At 40.7% G+C, this 16,922-nt stretch overlaps 1 protein-coding gene across 12 annotated transcripts in view; it reads right to left on the bottom strand.

Moving 5' to 3' along the window:
• NEK1 (NIMA related kinase 1) overlaps positions 1-16,922 on the bottom strand; it is a 223,059-nt gene that overhangs the window by 200,433 nt on the left and 5,704 nt on the right. For 7 of the 12 annotated variants that reach the window (XM_082468832.1, XM_082468833.1, XM_082468830.1 and 4 more), the window contains exon 1: positions 3,154-3,577. The exons of 1 other annotated variant lie outside the window; for it this stretch is intronic. The gene's annotated coding sequence lies outside the window, so the exon portion shown is untranslated. Of the gene's footprint in view, positions 1-2,427; positions 2,555-3,153; positions 3,578-16,922 lie in introns of those variants that run through there. 4 more of the 12 variants (XM_082468836.1, XM_082468831.1, XM_082468829.1 and 1 more) reach the window with 2 other exon arrangements.

Genomic DNA, 16,922 nt, shown 5'->3' with positions numbered 1-16,922 from the left:
TTAGCCTAAATCTTTAAAAAGCCAAAAAATAAACTGCAACTTACAATTTAAGATACCAGAGTGAACGTACATATTTACCCCTGCTTCTTCCCTAAACCCAGCTAACGCAGCTTGAAAGGACCAGAAAGGCAGAAGAGGAGAGACGGCAATGGCAGTAAAATTCTGGAAGCTGACAACCACAAGAGCAAGCAGCAACTGACTCAGGAAACTAGAGAAAGCTGTGTCCTCAGCCACGAGTGGGGAGGAAGTCACTTCCACTACAGACTAGCTCAGTAACTGGCAGAGACTTTGTAAGAAGCTGTCTGACACACAGCTGCTCCACCCCCTCTCCCAGTCAGGTGACCACCCCTCCCATCTTGGCAGCAGGCGAGAGATGTCTCCAGATTAGGAACGCCCATCACAGCTGAGAATGGAAATACCGTCTGGGAGACTGAATGAAAGCTGACATAATGAGCGGTTAGACTGTTCTGGCCATGATGGTGCACTTGTACCAGACCACCCTGCCTCCAAAAACAATCATGAACCCTGAGTAAAACATATAAAAGAACAGAAAGAAATTCACTGAGACGTGGGGATATCCTAGTGAGTCCCACATTACCCCAGCCTTTTCCCTGAAGACATTTTCCCAACTGTGGCACAGCAGAATGGAGCTTGAGTAGAAAGCAGCAGCCTTATGGGCTGAGGACAGAGAGGTCAGAGTTTAGGGCCGCCAAAATCCTGGGGAGGAGGAGAAGGAACAGGAGGCCAAAGATGGGCACATAAATTCCTCTCCTGTCAGTCAGCCCACTCCTAAGTTGTGCAGATACAGGGCAAGACTAAAACAGACTAGTCCTAAGGATAGAAACAGATGCACGAACGACTCAAATACGGAGCTATCAGCAGGGGACTTCAAATAACCTTGATTAATAAGTTCAAGAAAATAAGAGGAAACGATGGACAAAAGTGATTTTTTAAAAGATGGAGAATTCCAACAAAGAACTGAAATTTATTTTTAGAAACTAAATGAACTTCTAGAACTAAAATATAAAATATCTGGAATTAAGAACTCATTGCATGGGTTTTACAGCAGGCAGCATACAGCAGGATTAGTAATCTGGAAAATAAACCAGCAGAATATATTCAACAAAAGAACAGAGAGAAAAAATGAAGAAAAAACAAAAAGACATACCTGGAAGGAAGGAAGGAAGAAAAGGAAAGGAAGTTTCAATATTTGAAAGATTTTAATTCTTAATCTCTAAATTTAATGCTTCCCTAGTAAAAACACAGACTCTGGGGGTGAGGGTGATCAGACAAGCTGATTTTTAAAGTTAATGTGAAAAAAAGAAGAAATAATAGCCAGAGATACTGAAAAAAAAAAAGAGCAAGGAAGGAAGAGTTGTTCTACTTGACATCAAGACACATTATAAAGCAGTAATAATTATGAACTAGACAGGTAAATCATAGAAAGTCCAGAAATATATAAAAAAAATTTTTTTTTAATTTGGTGGATGACCATGGTGACATTTTAAATCAGTAAGGAGAAGATGGATTTTGAAATAAATAGTTTTTAGACAACTAGGTAGCCATATGGAAAAAAAATTAAATCCATTTTCTTCGCTTTACATCAATACAAATTTCAGACGATAAAATACATAAATGTCCATCAAATTTTTCTATATGGCATCACTGTTTTCAAGTATGTCAACTACGCTCCAGAAAAAATATCTTAGCCTCTAGTCAAGTTAGACATCTTTCCTCACTTTTTACTAAGAACACCTTTAAGCCACAAATAAACGTTTGACATAATAAAATTTTGTGCACTGAATGAGAAAAATTTCAGAGTATATGAATGAAAAGCTGTATCCCCACCAATCTGGAACATTAAGCCTCTTCAGCTGCTTCAGCTATTTGATGCACAAGCAAGTTGTCCTGAAGGGAAACACTGGTAAAGAAGTGTCAACAGATTTCAGGAAGCCCTCAGGGTACTGTCTGCAACCAGGATCTACACACATAGTTCTCCCCAAATAATGAATACCATTTTGGGTTATGGGAGAGACTCAGTTTAACTCCTCAATGAGGAAAGGCCCTGTCTTATTTCTCATAATTCAAAAAAGCAGAAAAGCAAAAGCGGGATTCCTAATAGTTTTTTCAAAATATTTGTTGTTCTTCTCTGTAAGTCTATTCCTCTCTGTAAGACTATTCAGACAACAATTAACAGCTTCCCTAGTGAAAGTACCAACATGTAAATAAAGAGTTTACATTCATGAAACGGATATATTCAAGTCCAGGGGATTAGACAGAGGAAAATTGATTTGGAGTACAACGTCAATGCATTATTAAAATGACCTCAAAAGAACTCCCGTGGCCAAGTTCCATAACCTTTACTAAACTCCCAGAGGTGACTCTTAACGTGCAAAAACCTGTTTTCCCACAAAATAGGCTCCTTACCTCTCACCAAAAACAAGCGCGCAACGTTAAAACAGATCTGTGGATGCTCTAATTTCAGACAAATCTAAAGCAGAAACAAAGAACTACTTCTCTCCATATCTGGCTTCCCTCCATCATCTCTGCAATACTGCTGAATCATAAGAAAAGGCCATTATTAGCATACACTGGATATTACTTTTAATCCTTCATAATTATTTCTGATATAACGTACCCTGGCAATACAAAAATTTCTGCTTCTTGGGGGGCGGATCTTACATTAGAGAACAAAAATCAGGCCTGCATAAAAAAAAGCGTTGTGATGAACTCTACAAGTCCTAGAACTTTCAATGCCTTCCATAAAGAAATTGTTGAATCAAACTATGGGAACTGAAATACAAGATTATGGGCCAGCCAGTTAACTGCGACTCATTTTCCAGTTAAAAGGTGTACGTAAAGATCGCAGACAAGATATAAGCAACGTAAACTACTTCTTACCCATAGCAACGCTTCTATTCTTATTTTAATTCCATGATCACTATCGCTTTTTAAATAATGTCCAAAGGATGCTCAGTAACACACACGGTTCCTTAGAGAACTCCCATCTTGACGAGGTGCGGCTACTGGTGCTATTTTCCGCGTGCTGCAGGGAGGACCCCGCAGCCTCTACATCGGAAGTCGAGGCAAGCTCTCCCGTTTCCCGAGCGACCCCACCATCGCGCACGTCACACCGCCCCGAGCGCAGCTCACCTCAGGACCCAGGCCGTGGGCGGGCACCGTCCGGGGGTCGCCGCCTTCCCGCGGGGCTCAGCGAGCCCGAGGCACCCCCTGGCGGTCCGGAAAGGGCATCGGGCCGCAGCCCGCGCCGCCCCGGCCAACGCCCCGGGACACGGGTCCGCGCCGCCGGACGAAACAAACCGGTTTCCGAGCCCCTGACAACGGCGGCGGCGGCGTGGGGTGTTCCCCGGGCGCCGCCCCCCAACTTCTCACAGGCGGCTGCCGGCGGCCTCGCGGGCCGGGCGCATTGGGGCTGGGGGCTCCTTGCCGGTTCGTCCCCCAGCCTCGCCACGCGGGCGCTGGCTACCCGACAACGCGGAGATGCGCTCCGGGTTCGGGCTCAGGACTCCACAAGCGGCGCCTCAAATCCGGGAGCCAGAGCAGAGGGCGGGGCGTCCCTGGCGCGGGCATGTGACGTCAGCGCGCCGAAGCCGGCGCGGAACGGGAGTGGCCGGGAAGGGCAGGCGGGGGCGAGGCGGGGGCGAGGCGGGGGCGAGGCGGGGGCGAGGCGGGGGCGAGGCGGGGGCGAGGCGGGGGCGAGGCGGGGGCGGGCTCTCTAGGTGCGGGAGGAGGGGAGAGGAGGAAAGGGAGACCGGAGCGTCCCTCACTCACAGGAGCGAGGCCAGGCGGCAGCCAGAACCCACTGAAGCTGGTGTGGAGTAAAGCCTGTGATAAATTCGTCCCGCACATACCGCACAGAAAAAGGGATTTTTTTTTTTACACTTGAGGGCCATTTCTTAGGGATGCCATATTTTTAAACTAAATTTGCTTTAAAAAGCAAGACAAGTGAAATAAGTCAAATACTGTATGATATCACTTATATGTGGAATCTAAAAAATAATATAAACTAGTGAATGTAACAAAAAATCAGCTATAATCCAACAAATATTTTTTTTCTTCCTTTATAAATTTATTTATTATTTTCGGCTGCGTTGGGTCTTCTTTCTCTAGTTGCGGGGAGCAGGAGCTACTCTTCATTGCAGTGTGCGGTCTTCTCATCGTGGTGACCCTCTCGTTGCGGTGTGTGGGCCTCAGCAGTTGTGACACATGGGCTCAGCAGTTGTGACACACGGGCTCAGTAGTTGTGGCTCGCAGGCTCAGTAGTTGTGGCTCATGGGCTCTAGAGCACAGGCTCAGTAGTTGTGATGCATGGGCTCAGTAGTTGTGGCTTACAGGCTCTAGAGCACAGGCTCAGTAGTTGTGGCTCACGGGCTCAGTAGTTGTGGCTCATGGGCTCTAGAGCACAGGCTCAGTAGTTGTGGCTCACGGGCTCAGTAGTTGTGGCTCGGGGGCTCTAGAGCGCAGGCTCAGTAGTTGTGGCGCACGGGCTTAGTTGCTCCGCAGCATGTGGGATCTTCCCAGACCAGGGCTCGAACCCGTGTCCCCTGCATTGGCAGGTGGATCCTCAACCACTGCCCACCAGGGAAGTCCTCTAATAAATATTTTAAAAAACAAAACAAACAAAAAACAGCAAAAAGGAAACAGACTCACAGATACAGAAAGCAAACTAGTAGTTACCTGTGGGGAGAGGAAAGGAGGGAGGGGCACGATGGGGGTATGGGATTGAGGTACAACTACTACGTATAAAATAAATGATAAAGGATATATTGTACAGCACAGGGAAATATAGCCATTATTTTGTAATAACTATAAATGAAGTATAACCTGTAAAAATATTGAATCACTGTGTTGTACACCTGAAACTTATGTAATATCGTACACTGACTGTACCTCAACAAATAAATAAATAAACAGAATGTTTTTAAAGAGCAAGCCTATTCCTAGTATATTCTGGATGATTAAAGCAAGAAAGGATTTTTAAGTCTTGAAATTTGTTTTTAGTATAACTTGGTTTAAAGAGAAAAAAATTAAAACAAAAACAAAACAAATAAACAAAATGTGGTTCTACACCTTTACATCTAACGGGTGTATGCATTACTCGCTGGTATATTGAAAGGGTTAGTGGTCTAAGTACCTTTCTTCATTGCAGGACTTTGAAAGATAGAGACAGACTTTGTGTAATAAGGGATCAGGTGCAGTGTAGTCCTTCAGCTAAATTGCCTTCCCTAGAGTAAAGCCGAGATACTGGAGAATCCAAACTCGAGGCTGTAGGAGGACAGTGGTCCAGCCACCTTAGTTACTCCCCAGGTTGTAGTACCTGTTTGTGTGTGTTGTGTGTAGCGTGGCAGAGACACCACAGATTCTGCCAGAGACCTCAGATGTAAATGATTCAGACCTTGGCTTCAAAGAAATCTGCTTCCTTCCCCCTCATGCCCTCCCAAACACACCAGTGCCTAAAACCTCTCTGGGTTCTCCTGCCAGTCTGGTTTAGTCCTGCTTATAAGAAGTACTTTATTGCTAGCGTAGAAATTGAACGTTTTTGGCTTCTTTGCCAGAAGATGGCAGTGCAAGTCATCCAACCTGGCAAGCTGGGGCAGTCTGCTTTGGTATATCTCCTCTCTTCAATCTACAAGCAAAAGACTTGTTTGCCTCATTTCCTAGGCTAACCTCCTGTGACCCCTCCCACCCCCAGTCAGTAGGAATTTTGGTGTCTGAATGCACAATAACACCAGTTCTACCCACATCCCTTTGTACAGCAAAGCAACATGAAAACATTGCCAATTGCTAATCTAAGTAAATTCTTTTTTGCTGCTTTCATGAAGAATGATTAGTCAGATCCTTCTTTAGGCTCCTGTCATAAACTGTTGGTGGGAACATAAACTGCTATAGTCTTTGCAGAAGACATGACAGCTATATGCATATCCTTGACAGCAAGTTCACTTCTAAGACAAGAGGGCAAATATATATATATATATATATATATATATATATATATATATATATATATATATATATATATATACAAGGTAACCATCATTGTTTATAATCAGAAAAACTAAAAACAATGTAAATGTCTGACAATAAGGAATTGACTGAATACATTCCAATATATCCAAACAATGGAGTATTCTGAAAACACTAAAAAGGGTGATTGGGATCTATTTGTACTGACACAGAAAGTTGCCCCTGACATACTGTTGAGTAAATAATGCAGTTTACTCTTTACTGTAACAGAGCAAAGGGCCAGCGCCCAAGGCGTAGAAAGCCAAACTCCGACAGCGACAGCAGGAGTTTGCAGCAAAGTAAGGGTTTATTGCAGGGATCCAAGCAAGGGGGTGGGAGACAATCCTCAGATCCACTCCCCCTTGGTCTTTGAGTTGTGTGTGTGTGTGTGTTTTGTTTGTTTGTTTTAAAGGGGAAAAACAGAGAAGCTGGGGTTAATCATTGTCTTGTCACATTTTTTAATCAAAAATCAGGAGTTAGGATGTCTCGGGATTATGATTCTCTGGCCAGGTATTCCATGGCTGGGGGGTCTGTGAGCTCATCTTGCCCTGCAGAAACAACCTGCATTTATATGTTAATGATATCTATAATAGCAATTTTAGTACTTTAACAATGTTATCAACAACAACAATTTTAGTCATCTGATTCTGGTTGATGAGTGTTCAGTGAGCATAGGATTGAGGTCATAGGGGACAAGAAAGGGGATAAAATTTTGGATGGAGAGATGAATCATAAACTCAGTAAGGGAACTTGGTTTTAGGGGGACTCAGTTTCATTACCTGAGTTAAAAGGATTACCTGATTATTTCTCTTTCTAGTTTATATACTTCGGTAATATTTTTTTCTTTTTACAACAAGAGTGTGTTTAGGTTCCTTTGATTCTTTTTATTTAAATATTTTATTGGATTTTTCTTTCAAACAACAAAAAGTCTGTTCCTTGCAAAAACCCAATAACACAAACCTGCATATGTGAGGTCCGTATGCAGTCTGTTTCCAGAACTCACCCTGCGCTCACTCCCCCAAGAAGCCACTGTTAACAGTTTCACATATATAATCTACATTTTTCTCTAAGCTCATAAAAAATACATGAGCTTGTATTAATATATATTAGTTTTAATCTTTTAAAATGAGATTATAGTATATACATTATTTTGCCACCTGAATTTTTTTAACAGTAAATCATGAACATTTCTACAGAGATCAATTAATTCTTGTTAATTATATCAATACTCCATGAGATAAATGTACCGAAATCTATTTCATTAGATCCCACTCAACAGACATAGAGATGGTCTCCACTGGTATTATTACTTCTGAAGGATAGATTCTGAAAAGAGGGTTTGCTGGGTCAAAAAGCATACTTTTTTTCTTTTTTCACTTTAACAGGTACTCCTGTGCTTTGGTTATATATTTCTGTGTAACAAACCACCCTAAAACTTAGTGGCCTAAAACAACAACGATTTATTATTTCTCCCACTTCTGAGGCCAGGAAGTCAAGCAGGGGTCTGCTGGGTGGTGCTTTTGCTCCCTGTGGCCCTGGCTAGAGTTGCTGATATGTCTTATGGCATCTTTGACCATACAGAAATTTGTCAATTTGTTTGTGGTCAAATCTATCGGTCTTTTTCTTTGTCACTTAGGTTCCTCATCTTGCCAAGCGAATGTTCCTTCACCCCAGAATTATCTAAATAATCTCAATGTTCTTCGGTTTTAATTGTCTAATGAACTTAATGCACTTGAAATTTAATTTTATATGTAAGTAACATAGGGAGAATAACTTGGTTTTCTTTTGGAGGAAAGCTAGTTATGCCAGAATCATTTGTTAAATGTGATTTCCTTTTCCACTGATTTGAAATGTAAACTTTATCATACATTACATTTACTATTTATACCTGTGTCTATTTATGGATTTGTCTTCCATTTACCTATTAATTTCTTACTCAATGTGTCCATTTTAAAAAGAAAAAGTTTGTTTTGGGACTTCCCTGGTGGCCCAGTGGCTAAGACTCCACCCTCCCAATGAAGGGGCCCCAGTTTGATCCCTGGTCAGGGAACTAGATCCCACATGCCACAGCTAAGAGTTCACATGCTGCAACTAAGAGTTCACATGCTTCAACTAAAAGATCCCACGTGTTGCAAATAAAGATCCTGCACAGGGCAATGAAGATCCCGTGTGCCACAACTAAGATCCAGTGCAACTAAATAAATAAATATGTGTGTGTATATATATATATATATATATATATATATATTTTTTTTTTTTTTTTTTAAAGAATAAGTTTGTTTTAGTAATCAAGAAATTCTGTAAACAATGTTACTGAACCAAACTTGGGTCCACTCTCCCTCGCTCAGTAAAGCCAATCTACTGACAGCAGGTTGTGAGGAAGGAAAGTGCAGTGTTCATTACAAGGCACCAAGCAAGGAGAATGGGCAGCTCATGCTCAAAACACCCGAATTCCCTGATGACTTTCGTGGAAGGGTTTTGAAAGGCTGGGGAAGGAGAGGGTCACAGAGTGCATGATCAGCTTGTGTACAATTCTCTGATTGGTTGATGGTGAGCTGACAGGGTGATATTCCAGGAAACTCAATTACCAGTTTTCTGGCTCCAAGCAGTCTGGGGTCTACGTGCTGGTGGTCAGCATGCAGTTAACTTCTTCCACGTGGTGGGGGTTTCAGTATCTGCAAAACAGCTCAAAGGACGTGGCTCAGAATAGTACCTATTGCCCTTGAGGAGTAATTAAAGGTCCTTGACTTTGTTTTATGGCTACACTTTTATTATTCCATCTTGTTTGACTATTTTCTTGTTTATGTATTTTCTCAATTCTCTGATTAAATTTGCTCTTTGGAACCTGGAGAATGCCTAAGAGGCTAAAGCGTTTCTAAAACGCTTAGGCAGGAGACATGGGGGGGAAGGAGGGGTCTGTCCCCAGGGAAGACCCCACAGGACCCTGCTTGGTTTCAACAATATTTCCATTTGAAAAAAAAAGAAATGCCAACACTAAAATAATTTTTTGTTCAGGCCTCACCACATGGCTTGTGAAATCTTAGCTCCCTGACCAGGCACTGAACCGGTGCCATAGCAAGTGAACGCGCCAAGCGAGTCCTATCCTCTGGACTGCCAGGGAATTCCTAAATTAATTTTTAAAATGATGATAATTAAACAGACCTTCTATCCTAAATATGGTTATAAAATTATACTTGTGGACCTCTTTTCTGGTAGAAAAAAAAAAAAAGAAAATTCCTTAAACCTTTATTCATAGCAGTGTATAACATGGCAAGCAGAAAGGGACTATTACTAAAGTGCTCTTCCACTGAGGTTTTTCAGAAATATACCCTGTCATTCATTGACAGTAAATTGAGTGCCATGCTGGGTGATGGGGACAGACATATTCAGGGCTGGGTATTGTGGTTTGTTCTTTCCAGAAAGCAGGCAGCAATGAGACAAATGGGAGGATAACAAATTAGTGCAGGTGGTTGGCAGTCCACTTACACTGAGTGTTTTCCCTTTGTGAAGTTATGAAAAGGCCATGTGTTTGTGTAGCTTTATGTATGGGATCAAACTATCCTGACACACGAGTCATCTTTTGTGACTGGGGAAGAGGAAGACCTAAAACCTTAAATAGGAGGAAACACATTCTCTAAAATCCAGACCTCTTGAAAACATGTAATATTCAAATGCAAGAGGAAAACAACTCAGTGTCTGTGCACTCCATCTTTTTATATTCTAAGAGGAGAGCTTTTAGTTTTAAGCCACACTCCTGAAAGCCTACTCTGGCCTTATGCTAAATGTACAGTTTAAACTAACCATTAGCTGCAGGGAGCTTGGATGGAAATTGCAGCAGCCTGCTGCATTTCTGGATCTTAATCTGGTAGGTCTAGCTTCATATGCAAAGATAAAACATTATCTAGTCAGGTCTTAAATTTCAGGCTTTCTGGGCTGGGTAACCACAAGAGCTCATATGAGAAGAAGGAGCTCTGACTGAGGAGGAAGATCACAATTTATTTCCAGGAAGAATAAAGCAAAACACTGAGCCCTGAGCTGGGTAGAGCCTGAGACAGGAGTCTCACCATGAGACTGAACTGGGGACGGGCTTGGATGAATAGCTCAGAGTGTATCAAAATCCAGGGAGGCTTAGATAGGGGATCTATAGGAGAGAATCATGAAACTGGAAGATTGTCAGCCCTGTCAAAGCCTTCAAAATGTAATCAAGGAGGTCCCAGCCTGTCTGACCAAGACTGACTATCTTGAGGGAATCTTTACATGGTGGAGCCATTACTGAGATGAACCTTTGCAGGAAACATGAACGCCACCACAAGTTACTGCACTCTGTGGGAGCCCGGTTCATTCGCTTTGTGCCCCTGGAGTGGAATCCAAGTGGAAAGATCGGCATGATGGTTGAGGTCTATGGATACTCCTATACCACCAGAGACCTCTTGGCTCCAGGTATTATCAATCAGGGAGAGCGCTCCCAGAGATCTCCGTCTCAATGCTAAGACGCAGCTCCACTCAACAACCAGCAAGCTCCAGTGCTGGACACCCCATGCCAAACAACTAGCAAGACAGGAACACAACGCCACCCATTAGCAGAGAGGCTGCCTAAAATCATAATAAGTTCACAGACACCCCAAAACACACCACCGGATGCGGTCCTGCCCACCAAAAAGACAAGATCCAGCCTCATCCACCAGAACGCAGGCACCAGTGCCCTCTACCAGGAAGCCTACGCAACCCACTGAACCAATCTTACCCACTGGGGGCAGAAACCAAAAACAAAGGGAACTACGAAACTGCAGTCTGCGAAAAGGAGACCCCCAAACACAGTAAGTTAAGCAAATGAGAAGACAGAGAAATACACAGCAGATGAAGGAGCAAAGTAAAAACCCACCAGACCAAACAGATGAAGAGGAAATAGGCAGTCTACCTGAAAAAGAATTCAGAATAATGACAGCAAAGAGGGTCCAAAATCTTGGAAATAGAATGGAGAACATACAAGTAACGTTTAACAAGGACCTAGAAGAACTAAAGAGCAAACAAACAATGATGAACAACACAATAAATGAAATGAAAAATTCTCTAAAAGGAATCAATAGCAGAATAACTGAGGCAGAAGAACCGATAAGTGACCTGGAAGATAAAATGGTGGAAATAACTACCACAGAGCAGAATAAAGAAAAAAGAATGAAAAGAATTGAAGACAGTCTCAGAGATCTCTGGGACAACATTAAGCGCACCAACATTCGAATTATAGGGGTCCCAGAAGAAGAAGAGAAAAAGAAAGGGACTGAGAAAATATTTGAAGAGATTACAGTTGAAAACTTCCCTAATATGGGAAAGGAAATAGTCAATCAAGTCCAGGAAGCATAGAGAGTCCCATACAGGATAAATCCAAGGAGAAACACGCCAAGACACATATTAATCAAACTATCAAAAATTAAATACAAAGAAAAAATATTAAAAGCAGCAAATAACATACAAGGGAACTCCCATAAGGTTAAAAGCTGATCTTTCAGCAGCAACTCTGCAAGCCAGAAGGGAGTGGCAGGATATATTTAAAGTGATGAAAGGGAAAAACCTACAACCAAGATTACTCTATCCAGCAAGGATCTCATTCAGATTTGACAGAGAAATTAAAATCTTTACAAACAAGCAAAAGCTAAGAGAATTCAGCACCACCAAACCAGCTTTACAACAAATGCAAAAGGAACTTCTCTAGGCAGGAAACACAAGAGAAGGAAAAGACCTACAATAACAAACCCAAAACTATTAAGAAAATGGTAATAGGAACATATATATAGATAATTACCTTAAATGTCAATGGATTAAATGCTCCAACCAAAAGACATAGACTGGCTGAATGGATACAAAAACAAACCCATACATATGCTGTCTACAAGAGAATCACTTCAGACCCAGGGACACATACAGACTAACAGTGAGGGGATGGAAAAAGATATTCCATGCAAATGGAAATCAAAAGAAAGCTGGGGTAGCAATTCTCACATCAGACAAATAGACTTTAAAATAAAGACTATTACAAGAGACAAAGATGGACACTACATAATGATCAAGGGATCAATCCAAGAAGAAGATATAACAATTGTAAATATTTATGCATCTGACATATGAGCACCTCAATACATAAGGCAAATGTTAACAGCCATAAAAGGGGAAATCAACAGTAACACAATAATAGTAGGGGATTTAACACCCCACTTTCACCAATGGACAGATCATCCAAAATGAAAATAAATAAATGACATATTAAAAAAGATGGACTTAATTGATATTTACAGGACATTCCATCCAAAAACAACAGAATACACTTTCTTCTCAAGTGCTCATGGAACATTCTCCAGGATAGATCATATCTTGGGTCACAAATCAAGCTTTGGTAAATTTAAGAAAATTGAAATTGTATCACGTGTCTTTTCCGACCACAATGCTATGAGACTAGATGTCAATTACAGGGGAAAAACTGTAAAAAAATACTAACACATGGAGGCTAAACAATATACTACTAAATAACCAAGAAATCACTGAAGAAATCAAAGAGGAAATCAAAAAATACCTAGAAACAAATGACAATGAAAACATGACGACCCAAAACCTATGGGATGCAGCAAAAGCAGTTCCAAGAGAGAAGTTTATAGCAGTACAATAAGAAACAAGAAAAAGAAACAAGAAAACAAGAAAAATCTCAAATACACAACCTAACCTTACATCTAAAGCAATTAGAGAAAGAAGAATAAAAAAACCCCAAAGTTAGCAGAAGGAAAGAAATCATAAAGATCAGATCACAAAAAAATGAAAAAGAAATGAAGGAAACAATAGCAAAGATCAATGAAACAAAAAGCTGGTTCTTTGAGAAGATAAAATTGATAAACCATTAGCCAGACTCATCAAGAGAAAAAGGGAAAAGACTCAAATCAACAGAATTAGAAATGAAAAATGTGAAGTAACAACTGAGAATGCAGAAATACAAAGGATCATGAGAGATTACTACAAGCAACTATGTGCCAATAAAATGGACAACCTGGAAGAAATGGACAAATTCTTAGAAAAGCACAACCTCCCAAGACTGAAGCAGGAAGAAATGGAAAATATAAACAGACCAATCACAAGTAATGAAATTGAAACTGTGATTAAAAATCTTCCAACAAACAAAAGCCCAGAACCAGATGGCTTCACAGGTGAATTCTATCAAACATCTAGAGAAGAGCGAACATTTATCCTTCTCAAACTCTTCAAAAATATAGCAGAGGGAAGAATACTCCCAAATTCATTCTATGAGGCCACCATCACCCTGATACCAAAACGAGACAATGATGTCACAAAAAAGGAAAACTACAGGCCAATATCACTGATGAATATAGATGCAAAATCCTCAACAAAATACTAGCAAACAGAATCCAACAGCATATTAAAAGTGTCATACACAATGATCAAGTGGGGTTTATCCCAGGAATGCAAGGAATCTTCAATATACGCAAATCCATCAATGTGATACACCATATTAACAAACTGAAGGATAAAAACCATATGATAACCTCAATAGATGCAGAAAAGGCTTTTGATAAAATTCAATACCCATTTATGATAAAAAACCTGCAGAAAGTAGGCACAGAGGGAACTTACCTCAACATAGTAAAGGCCACATATGACAAACCCACAGCCGACATTGTTCTCAATGGTGAAAAATTGAAGCCATTTCCTCTAAGATCAGGAACAAGACAAGGTTGCTCACTCTCACCACTATTATTCAACATAGTTTTGGAAGTTTTAGCCACAGCAATCAGAGAAGAAAAAGAAATAAAAGGAATCCAAATCAGAAAAGAAGAAGTAAAGCTGGCACTGTTTGCAGATGACATGATACTATACATAGAGAATCCTAAAGATGCTACCAGAAAACTGCTAGGGCTGATCAATGAATTAAAGTAGCAGGATACAAAATTAATGCACAGAAATCTCTTGCATTCCCATACACTAATGATGAAAAATCTGAAAGAGAAATTAAGGAAACACTCCCATTTACCTTTGCTACAAAAAGAATAAAATACCTAGGAATAAACCTACCTAAGGAGACAAAAGACCTGTATGCAGAAAACTATAAGATGCTGATGAAAAAAATTAAAGATGATACAAACAGATGGAGATATATACCATGTTCTTGGATTGGAAGAATCAACATTGTGAGAATGACTATACTACCCAAAGCAATCTACAGATTCAGTGCAATCCCTATCAAACTACCAATGGCATTTTTCACAGAACTAGAAGAAAAAATTTCACAATTTGTATGGAAACACAAAAGACCCCAAATAGCCAAAGCAATCTTGAGAACAAAAAATGTACCTGGAAGAATCAGGCTCCCTGACTTCAGACTATACTACAAAGCTACAGTAATCAAGACAGTACGGTACTGGCACAAAAACAGAAATATAGATCAATGGAACAGGATAGAAAGCCCAGAGATAAACCCACACACATATGGTCACCTTATCTTTGATAAAGGAGGCAAGAATATACAATGGAGAAAACACAGCCCTTCAATAAGTGGTTCTGGGAATACTGTACAGCTACATGTAAAAGAATGAATTTAGAACACTTCCTAACACCATACACAAAAACAAACTCAAAATGGATTAAAGACCTAATTGTAAGGCCAGACACTATAAAACTCTTAGAGGAAAACATAGGCAGAACACTCTATGACATACATCACAGCAAGATCCTTTTTGACCCACCTTCTAGAGAAATGGAAATAAAAACAAAAATAAACAAATGGGACCTAATGAAACTTAAAAGCTCTTGCATAGCAAAGGAAACCAGAAACAAGACCAAAAGACAACACTCAGAATGGGAGAAAATATTTGCAAATGAAGCAACTGACAAAGGATTAATCTCCAAAATATACAAGCAGCTCATGCAGCTCAATATCAAATAAACAAACAACCCAATCCAAAAATGGGCAGAAGACCTAAATAGACATTTCTCCAAAGAAGATATGCACATTGCCAACAAACACATGAAAGGATGCTCAACATCACCAATCATTAGAGAAATGCAAATCAAAACTACAATGAGGTATCACCTCACACCAGTCAGAATGGCCATCATCAAAAACTCTACAAACAATAAATGCTGGAGAGGGTGTGGAGAAAAGGGAACCCTCTTGCACCGTTGGTGGGAATGTAAATTGATACGCCACTATGGGGAACAGCATGGAAGTTCCTTAAAAAACTAAAAATAGAACTACCATACGACCCAGCAATCCCACTACTGGGCATGTACCCTGAGAAAACCATAATTCAAAAAGAGTCATGTACCACAATGTTCATTTCAGCTCTGTTTACAATAGCCAGGACATGGAAGCAACCTAAGTGTCCATCGACAGAAGAATGGATAAAGAAAATGTGGCACATATATACAATGGGCTATTACTCAGCCATAAAAAGAAATGAAATTGAGTTATTTGTCGTGAGGTGGATGGACCTAGAGTCTGTCATACAGAGCGAAGTAAGTCAGAAAGAGAAAAACAAATACCATATGCTAACACATGTATTTGGAATCTAAAGAAAAAAAAAGGTTCTGAAGAACCTAGGGGCAGGATAGGAATAAAGACGCAGACATAGAGAATGGACTTGAGGACATGGGGAAGGGGAAGGGTAAGCTGGGATGAAGTGAGAGATTGGCATGGACATATACACACTACCAAATGTAAAATAGATAGTTCGTGGGAAGCAGCTGCATAGCACAGGGAGATCAGCTCGGTGCTTTGTGACCACCTAGAGGGGTGGGATAGGGAGGGTGCGATAGGGAGGGTGGGAGGGAGACGCAAGAGGGAGGGCATATGGGGATATAGGTATACGTATAGCTGATTCACTTTGTTAAAAAGCAGAAACTAACACAATATTGTAAAGTAAGTACGCTGCAATAAAGACGTTAAAAAATGTAATCAAGACTGCAAATCTATTCAATATAATTTCATGTTCTCCCTTAGGGAAAAAGGCAAAGGACAAGAAAAGGTCATTTTCGACTACTTCCCTGATGCTGGTGAAATCAGGAAGAAATCCTAGACTAGAACCACATCACTATTTTCCTAATAGAACTTCTCAATCCCTTTCCCTCTCTCTTGACAATGTGCATGAAACATAAGCAATAAAATCAACGTTCTTCTTCTGAAACAGCTCACAAATACATGAAGCAGGTCTCCATGGCTTTGTTCATATCTCTGATTTTCTGTGGACCTGTTTTTTAATGTATTTCTAAAGTTGTTATTGGAAATAATCATATCTCCAGGATTTTCTATTTCAGGGAAAACTTAGAGCAACTTGACTGAGGCCAGACAGCAAGAATCTAGGAGAAACTGAAATCTGATTCCCAGTGCTCTTTTTCACTTCTTTTGCTACGTCTATAAAATAGCACATTACAAGCTGCCACTCCCAGAGTGACACAAATGCTGGCAGAAAGGAATGGGTGCCACCACATGCACTCACTGGCGACGTCTACCATGTGTTCTCTGGATCTGCCGGGGCACCAGACCTGGTTGGAATAAGCACACCCTTAGCACTGTGCGTTATTCTTCTTTTTCACTGTCCTTGAGAGCTTCAAGGTTTTGTTGGCTGGTTGGTGGAGGAGGAGTAAAGCTAGTACCAGTCTTGGTAGAGTTGTTGTTATTAGTGCTTCAGCTCAGTTCCAACCAGAAACTATGACTTAAAGTACAGGAGCCTGGCTTTATTCACATAACATAGTCTGCCGTGCCTCCAACTACTTCATGTGTGCTGACAGCTTTTTATTTATTTTTAGTCATTGGTTTGGTTTGGGTTTTTCCAGTTTTATTGAAATACAGTTGATGTACAGCACTGCATAAGTTCAAGGGGTACAGCATGATGAATTGACTC

This window comes from Balaenoptera physalus (genome assembly GCF_965194825.1).
Source record: "Balaenoptera physalus genome assembly, chromosome: 7".
Lineage (NCBI taxonomy): Eukaryota > Metazoa > Chordata > Mammalia > Artiodactyla > Balaenopteridae > Balaenoptera > Balaenoptera physalus.
Note: the sequence above shows the minus strand (reverse complement) of the source record. Positions and strands in the feature narration are given on the sequence as shown.